The following is a 9,808-nucleotide window of genomic DNA, read 5'->3' on the forward strand; positions in this document are numbered from 1 at the left end:
GCTGCCAGGGACAGGAAAAATATTTCTAAGAGACACAGTTCATACTTTTGTTTATGGTATCCTTTAACCCTTAGCTGCTAAAACTAAAACAGAAGGCTAAACGGAGGCCAGAAAAAGAAAATAGCTTCAAGTGGCACCAAAGTTTCCAGCTGGAGATTCTAAGTTTAACACAAAATGTGGAGGAATATAAGGAAATCGGTGCAGAATATAAAAACAATCATGTTTAAATGAAATTTTGCCATTACAGTGTCTCTTCAAACATCACTGCAGGTTGACTGTTTTTAGCATCAGAGGTTGATTGTGGGCGAGAGGGCGACAACACTGTCATGGTTAGCTCACCGAAACTCTACTGCCGCTGTCTCTGCAACGTTAGCTAATGTCCACTAGCATACGTACAGGCTAACTATAGCCAGTTAGCTTTGCATGTTACGTAACAAAAACCCACCCATCTCGTAGGAGCGAAGCTTAATAATTCATTCAATAAAATCAGAGGTGTCAAAAGTATTTACATTCATTACTCAAGTAGAAGTATAGATACTAGGGTTTGAAAAGACTTTTGTAGAAGTTGAAGTATCAACTCAAGCTTTTTACTTAAGTAAAAGTGTAAAAGTACTGGTTTCAAAACTACTTAAAGTATAAAAGTAAAAGTAATGTAAGGCAGAGATCTTCAACAAGGGGTCCTCAAAGTCCTCCAAATTATTGTAAAGTTTTGAGTCTTTTTATTATCTTTGAGTCTTTTAAAATTAAAATGCCTTAACATAATTCCAACACATTATTAGCAAACATAAATTCCCACTGATGATAAGCTTACTGGCCTATAGGTAAGGTAGTCCCTAAGATATCCGCCCACAGATACAGTTAATCCTAGATTTACTGTGCCACATACAGTATGTCACATACAGTATGTAACATTAAAATATGATTTATAAAATCATGCCAACAATTAATATTTTAATAGCTTATGAAAAAAGGGTATGTAAGAACGCTTTAGGTTGCCCTAACTGTTATTGTAGGCCCAGTTTAATATTCAACTTAATTTCATACAATATGTAGTAGGGGGTCCCTGCTACATCTCACTTTAAGTAAAGGGGTCCTTGGCTTAAAAAACGTTGAAGACCCCTGATGTAAGGGGAAACATGACTATAATAATGTTATATTAAAATCATACCTGCAAACTCAGAAGGGCTGAAAAAGGTGACACATCTCTTCTTTGTTTTTCAGACAACGGCAGCTACAGGCTGGTGTTACAATCCTCTCCAGTGAAATACAGACACACTTTTACACCGTTTAGCTCTCAGCATTTTAACCGTGTTTACTCCAGCTGCTAGCTAACCGTAGGCTAACGTTAGCTGCTGCCAACTGTAGTGTTAACTAGCGTCCTGTGCGGCGATGTTCAGTTCCCTCTAACGTCCGTTTTCGGAGCATCAGAGAGAAGCGCAGGCATTTAAGCGGCATCTAAATAAGGCACCGAAATCAGCGTTACTATTCGGTCCGGTAGATAACGGTCGTTAAAGCACCGGTGGCGTATTAGCACCGGGTCTGTGCAGGTTTGATGGATCGCGTCTATCTTGTTTTTTTTTAACGATGACGAGCCAGAATGAAAACAAGCCGAACTGAAATATGAGTAACGAGGCTATTTTTAAAATGTAAGGAGTAGAAAGTACAGATAATTCCGTGAAAATGTAAGGAGTAGAAGTAAAAAGTATGCTGTAAAATAATTACTCCAGTAAAGTATAGATACCCAAAATTTCTACTTAAGTAAGGTAACAAAGTATTTGTACTTCGTTACTTGACACCTCTGATCCTCTGTCAATTACACACCCCAGCTATATTAGAGATACTTGAGATTTTGTTGAGTTAAAAAAACTCACTTTTTATTAACTATGGATATTGAGAGCCTCTACACGAATATTGATATTAAGGAAGGTATACAAGCCATAAAAACATATTTGAGAAAAAACCCAGACAAGAAAACAACAGATATAGAATTATTACAATTATTGGAGATTAAGTTGACCACTGCATTAGTAATCTCTACATTACACCACAAAATACAAACGTGGTGGATTTAACAAACAACCTATTAATGATTTGGAGTGACTTTAGAAAAATAGAGTCATACTATAGGAGCATGGGAGCTCTAGAAGGTTAATTAGGTGATGTAAAAATGAATTAAGAGTAATCAAATGAGTATTATTAGCTTATCAGCCCTAACCCTAACCTATCTACTTACTATTCTGGGCTACGACTGCCACTTTAATGCTGGTGCAAGTGGTTTTCACATTTTAAAAAAGAAAAACACTGTTGCAAAAGAAAACACCTTTTAAAGGACTTAACACAGGTATGAAATTCATGAATGAAGTTGAATCAGCAGAACTTTAGCCTGAGTTGAATGTTTACAGTTCTTATAGTAAATGATAACAGAGATAAGCAGATTATTATTTTTTCAATTTTATTGAATTAGTTGTTAGATGTTTCTATGAACCAGAGCACCCGGATGAAACTAAGAGCTTAAGTCCTGCCTCATATCCAGGTAACCTCCTGCTCCACTAGCCCCTGTCCCTCCATCACGAAGGGGCGGGGGCCTATGGACAAGGTGGAGACGTGGATATGAGGCAGGACCGGAGCTCTTTATGACATTACGTTTGAAGGAAAAAAACACATTTTCCTTCAAGATGACTACTATGTCTAAGCTAATGTTTTTTTTTTATATTTATATACTAAATATGGGAGAAACACTCGGAGCACCCGGAGAAAACCCTAACATAGTAGAGAGGCAACATTTTACGTACACATACCACCAACCCTGTTTCTGCGTCTGCAGAAATTGGAGATGGCTTTACATACTGATGAGAAGAACCCTGTTTTCTGTGATTTCATCAAGTGATCTTTGAAACAGCAGGCAATAGAGTCTTCCAGTGCCGGTTCCCCTAAAATCACGGAGACCAGCATTTCTTCTGCACAGCCCCACTTCTTACACACGTCTTGGAAAATGCCCTTGTCGAGGTTTTTGAATGTTTTTGTGGTGGTATCGAAATCGACACCCTCGACTTGGGCCCATGTTTTTTCCAGCAGGCGGTCAATGAAGTCCTCTGAGTTTTTAAGGTCGCAGTCCACTTTTGCTTTCTTGAATGTGCGTGTGAGCAGCTTCTGAATGATCACCTTGATGGACATTTTGTTTCTTGATGTCTTTGCTGTCGCATCCTCACACCTCTGCTGACTGTGTTGGTGTGATGTGTGTTGGTGCCAGTGGTTGATTTTCCAATCGGCCTAGAGCTTCTCGACTGTGGCCGCCGACCTTGGTGTTCAGCCACCACCTCAGCATTCCCAGGAAACTCCACATTTTGTTCTGTATGTCAGCATACATGTCAGGATGTGTCCTGGGAGATGCCTTCTCTCTAATTGCATCTGGGATGATATTTGGCGCCATCCCAGGTGAGATGTGTCTGGAGAGGAGATCACATAGTGCCTTTGTGAATACCAAGTCTTTACCACTGGAAATCTTCTTCAGGTCCCGAATACAGTGACTTCGTTTCCACAGCGTGCTTTCCCACCATGCTGCGGCTTGAAGCAGAGAGTCAATGTCGACTAGGAGTGACGACACCGACTGCGTGCTTCCAACTTTGGAGCCCTGGTGGAATTTGGCCTTCAGTTGCACCAGCATACGATGAATCCAGGTTTTGACAAAGCACTTTGCAAAAAAGGTTTTGATCATGTTTCCTATGTTTTCCATGCAGAGCTTGCGCTTCGGCTTTTGTTCTGCAGCATCTGTCATGTCCAAACTCGTGGCAATTGCCTGAGCAATGTCTTTTGCAACAGCTGAAATCTCCAGAGAGCTTTCAGATTTTAGTTGCTCATATTCTGCTTCTGGCACTTCGTCCAGAAGAGGTTCAGTGATTTTACTCATCTCCTCCCTAATTATATATTCGACCGCTTGAGCCGTTGTCATCTCAGAGCTGTCCTTTGGTGAGACCTCCGGGGTTTCTGGTTCCATAGCTGTGGTTGCAAACGGTGACAGAGAGCGGACGTCAGTGGCTGCTTTCTCTTCATCTTCCACAATTAGTTCTTCCTCGGTGGCGGTCGGACTTAGTCTCTGACTACGTGGTCGAGATGAGCAGAAGACTTTCATCCTGGCTGTGAACGACTTCAACATTTTGCAGGCATGACGAACCATAGCATTTAGTGTTTTCGAGGGAGTGACACGCAATGTGTGCGACTCTGCAGTGTGCTCACTAGTGGAAGACTTGCAAATATCTGCAACCTCTCTAGCAAGCAAGTTGGTCAGTGATATTGAGCTGACACAGGGGACTTGGCCGTCAACATTCAAAACCTCGCCAAAACTCTGAAAGAGTTTGTTGCCGATACTGGACAGAACAGTCTCCTCAGAAAAGACTACATTTTGGCTCCTAGCGTTTAACAAGGCTTGTGACAGTGTTCTTGTTATGTCCAAAAGTAGTTCTGCCAACCAAACTTTAGTGGCATGATCAGGGGTGCCTAAATTCATCAACCCCCACTGTTCCTTTGTCATCCTTTTAGAAAAGGTTTCGATCGCTGGGAGAATGACATTGATATTAATCTCCGGCATTTCTTCAGTCTCAGGGGTTCCTAGTCTAGGCATGACGACTATTAGTGTATAATTATTTTCACCTTCCATGGTCGATTTCGATGGTCGATTTCGATAGTAGATTATTTCAACGGTCGATTATTTTGATGGTCGTTTATTTCGATGGTCGTCTATTTCGATGGTGGATTGTTTTCAATGAGATCACAAACTGGTCCGTTAACACAAAGTACAAGCTCTGCTCACATCTTGTTTCCAAGGGAAATTCAGTAATAATGAACTGTGAGTCAAATCACCTGTATTTATTCTCTCTGCTCTCATCATAGGATCAAAGGATCAAAGACATAAAAGGAATCCTTGAGTCTGACTGACTGTTCCATAAGCCCCGCCCATCCAAAAATGACAACCTTAGCAACCGTTGCTAGGCACTGGCAGAACCCTTTGGCAGGTTTCAGTAATATATTTTTTTTAGATTATAAAATGTGAGAAAGTGGTTTAAAATGCCCATTCCCCTCTCTCAGAGTTCAAGTAACGTCTTGTTTTACTGGACCAACATTCCGAAGGAATATTCAGTTTACAATGCAGTTTTCTCTCCCTTGTATACACACAAAAAATGGAACTTTGCACACAATTCTAAAAAATGTTAACCTCATGTATGAACAACAAGATTCCAGACTGCTAAACAATAAGCACAATTTGATTGTTATTACTCAAATAGAAATTCTTAATTGCTTTTTTAGCAAAACTCTAAGCACAAATCACATCATTTAGCACACTTTATTCACCTGGAAAACACTGGCCTTCAAAATGGAGGATGGAGCAACGAACAAAAGCCTGTTTTTTGCAGTCAGCTGAATATTTTACTGTATTACATAAAACATATATATATATATATATATATATATATATATATATATATATATATATATATATATATATATATATATATATATATTTTTTTTTTACCTTTTATTATTTGTGCATTGATTTCATCATTACATCCCCAAGAAGTCTAAATCATAGATATAAAACGACAGTGTTTCTAATCAGAATTAGAATACTTTATTTAGTACATTTACTATTCAAGTATTAGTATTCAAGCACAATAGTAAATGTACTTGGTTCCACCTTTGGAAATATCACACCCTATACAAAACAATTGTGTATCTGTCCTGAGAACACAAAGGAAAGGGTGTCCTAGTAGTTGAGCAAAAGCCCTCAACAAAAAATCTGAGAGAGGCACCATAAGATGGATCAGAGAGAGCCCCCTGGTCTTTGTGGAGTGGATGGACATGCGGGAGTTGTCAATGTGCTCCACAATCCATCCAGCGTTTTCTGGTGAGGCTGTCCAGAGGAGAGTGAAGGGTGGAGATGGACAGTGGGCAGTAAAAGACATTCCCTGCCCTACCCCCATCATTGTCTACAACAAGAACATGGGAGGGGTTGACCTGTCAGACCAGCTTCTCCAGTATTATTCCACCCATCGCAGAACTGCTCGCTGGTACCGTACCCTGTTTCTGCACTTTGTGGACATTGCTACAACAAATGCCTACATCCTACACTGTGAGATAAGCCACACACAACAGGTTCAGCACATGACACACAAGAACTTCCTGGTAGAACTGGTGTCCCAGCTGTGTGGAGTGGAAAAGACAGGAGTTGCCATCCAGAGGAGCACCGACCATGTTCCTGTTGCCATTGCCGTGGCGACAGATGTCAAAGAGAAAGCCACACAAGGCCGCAGGACCTGCCATCGTTGCCAGCAAGTGGAGAAGAAAAGGAACCTCACACCGTGGAAATGCAAGGCCTGTGATGTAGCCCTCAGTCTCATTGTTGACAGAAACTGTTTTGAGGAGTGGCACAGATAAAAAAAAAACAAAAAAACACACCTGATATTTGGTGTAAATAGTTGTACGTATAGTTTGATTTTGTGTTCATTTTACCTTTTGTTTGGTATATTTGCACTATTTAGGAACCCCTCTTACTCAAGGAATGAAAGCCCGGCAATGTAGCTCTCTGTGTAATTGTACATTAAGTGTTTTGTAGAGTTTCTAAGCAAAAAAGAAAAGAAGAAATGCCTATTGCCACACCTGCTTTTTGCTGTATATAAATTGATTTTATCTCAATGTTACCTTTTTCTATGTTGTATTTGCACTATTTGGGAACCCTCATACTCTGAGAATGCAAGGCCTTTAATGTAGCTCTCTGTATAATTGTGTGGAGGTTTTAAAGAGTGGCAAAGCTAAAAAGAAAAAAAAAGCCTATGGCTACACCCGCTTTTTTTTGTAAATCATATTTTTTTGTATCTATCTTGATTATATCTGAATTTTTACCTTTTACATGTTGATATGTACAACTTGTGTTTACATTACAAATTTTAAAACTGCTTGGTTGAGCATGTTTGTGTTTTTTATATTAAAAAAGATACATATAGGTGATGTTGTGCTGAAAAGAAAGATATCAAACATTGGTATGGTAAACATTTGTTTATGTCGCAAAATAAAAAAAAAAGTACTCAAAAACGGCCAAAATAGCCCAAGACTCCGAAGGGTTAAAATGTATTAAAGTCTACAGTTTGTATGCATAAAGGTCCCACCGGGGCTGGTAACGTTTTCACCTGTTAATGTAGTGGTGTTGGGTTATTAATACTAATGTAATGGTACCGTTAGCTTCATATTAAAGCTTGTTAGTGCAAATTAAACAACGTTTGTTAAGCATTTCATTTTGGTGTTCGTGGCGCTGTTTTAATATACTTTTATTTAATAAAACTGTCAATGAAATGCTGTAGTTCAGGTTAATATATTGTAATGTTACTTTTGTTATGGCACGTAGCACGTCAGCGACTTCAGCAGCATGTTTGAAGCAAAGAAGCATCAAACAGCTTTTAGGCATACAAAATATATATTATTGACCTAGATTTATTAGTTAGGATTAGTAATTGACACTGCATGTCCTTGTATGTTTTTTGTTTTGAGACTAGGGCTGTCCCAAACGATTAGTTTTTAAACGATAAATCTAGCGATTATTTTTTCGACTAGTCAACTAATCTAATGATTAATTTTTCGATTCATTTTTCAATTAGCTATTATTTTCCCATTGCTCAATTATTAACAATTTACACAAAACAAATTTCAATAAGGATCAAATCTCTATCTATTAAAATTGTTTAACACTGTACTGTTCAACTAAAATTAATTTGTAGTGCAATCTGAAGCCAGCTGTAGACTATCAATCCAACAACAAAATAAAGTCACTTTCAGGAGGAATACAAAAATAAAAACTTAAAGTAAACAGAGCAAGTGCAAAAACAGAAGCCTGTATTTGCTTTTTTTTTAACAGTAGTAGGTAAAATAATAAATAAGCTCTTGTTTGACATCAAAGCTCTTCTCCCTTTAATCTTAAGCCTGCTTCACACGGCACGATTTTAAAATTGTCGGCCAATTTTCCAATCCTGAGAGACCCCACACACGGTGATAAAAAAAATCACGGGTCTAACAGTTTTGGTGGTACAGTGTGTGGTGCGCAGCACACGGCAAAATCAACACATCACACACGAACCGATTTGACTCCCGAGCATTCCCAGGTCAGACGGGAAATCTCGCAAAATCCCTAAAGATCAAACGTGACTTCAGAGTGAACAATCATGGCAGACGAAGAGGACGCAGTGGCGATAGTTTGTAGTTTGTTTTTAACCGAAAAAAAACTTTATCAAAAGAAAAGCCGATGGTCAAAGAAGACAACGCGAGCATGGACTATACTTGCTACATCATGATATGGAGGTGATTAGTTTTTTCTCATAGAAATGTCGTTACGTATTACACAGATTAATTACCGTTGAAATAAACGTTCGTATATTCGTTTCCATGTACTCTGGTGGACTGCAGTTGTGGATGTAGTTATGTCGACTTTATTTATTTTACACAGGCTGCGTGCTCGTTTGTCCCAGGGGGACACCACACACGAGGAGAAATCGGACCAAAAAAATCCAACATGTTGGATATCCCCGATTTGAGATAGGAGAGGTCCCGACGTCGTTCCGAGCAGACGAGAGCAGTCTTAACACACCACACACGGCAGGAATATCTGATCAGATTATTTTACCATAATCGGAGCATCTTTAGGATTGTCGGGAGGGGTGAATCGGGGCTAAAATCGGCCTAATTATCCTGCCGTCTGAACCAGGCTTAACAGTAAAAAAGTGCAGTTTTAGCAACATATGAAATCTGTGGTGTGTCTCAAATCGCGCACTTCTGTACTTATACTAACTATTTGAGTGCACTCAAAATTTCACTCGTCGAAGTGTGGTAAATGGTGCACTACAAGTACCCGGATGGTGCAATCATAACGGTGAAAAAGTTGAGTGTGGATCAATGGACACTTTCCACACTCAATGGTCGCCATCTTTGCTACGTAGCGGAAGGGGCGGAGCTAACAAAAGGTGAAAAACTTTCGATAATGGCGGCCGAAGACACGACAGCGACCGAGCATTACAAATGTAAGTTTTTGTCATGGTGCTGTCTGTTTTCCCTCTCCCTTGTTTTTTGTATGTCATGTGCTGAGTGGGTGTGGCGCTCCTGGCTCTCTCTCCCTCCTCGTCAAGACAACTGGGGCTTCCTGTTCACCTGATTCTCATCCAGCAATCACCACTCCTGTTTTAAAACCCCAGGCTTCCAACCAGTCTCTGCCAGATCGCCCGTTCACCCAAGTGGTAACACTCGCTACGGCCAGCCTCAGTGTTTTAGACAGACTGCTATTCTTTTGTATACCTGTTGCAAGCCTTGTTTTGACTTTTTTTGTGTTTTCTGTGTCCAGACACTACAGCCCTGGAAGCCAAGTCTGCCTGTCTGAGCCTTGTTCTCCTCTCGAACCTGCTTCTCACCTGTCTGCCCGCTCTCAGCCCCAGGGGATATCCAGCACCTGCATCACTAATTTTTTGTGTTCAATAAACCTCAATACCTGTTCCGACCTTTTTTCCGAGTCTGCGCTTGAATCCAGACAGCCCAGCCTAACAGTTTTAATCATTTTGCTATACTTGTATAACATATAAGCCACCTGTTTATGTATATTAAGGTAATTTTGCACTCTGTGAAGATTTTTGTACCGCGAATTATTACGTTTATATGTACCGTAATTTGATGTGCTATCAAGCTAGCTTTAGCTAACCTTAGTTAGCTATCTTACAGCGGTACAGTTAAACCAAAGAGTATGAAGTTACTTCTATACCCCTGATGTTCACAAAAAAACGTG

The sequence above is a fragment of the Perca flavescens genome, chromosome 18, assembly GCF_004354835.1.
Source record: "Perca flavescens isolate YP-PL-M2 chromosome 18, PFLA_1.0, whole genome shotgun sequence".
In the NCBI taxonomy this organism is placed as follows: domain Eukaryota; kingdom Metazoa; phylum Chordata; class Actinopteri; order Perciformes; family Percidae; genus Perca; species Perca flavescens.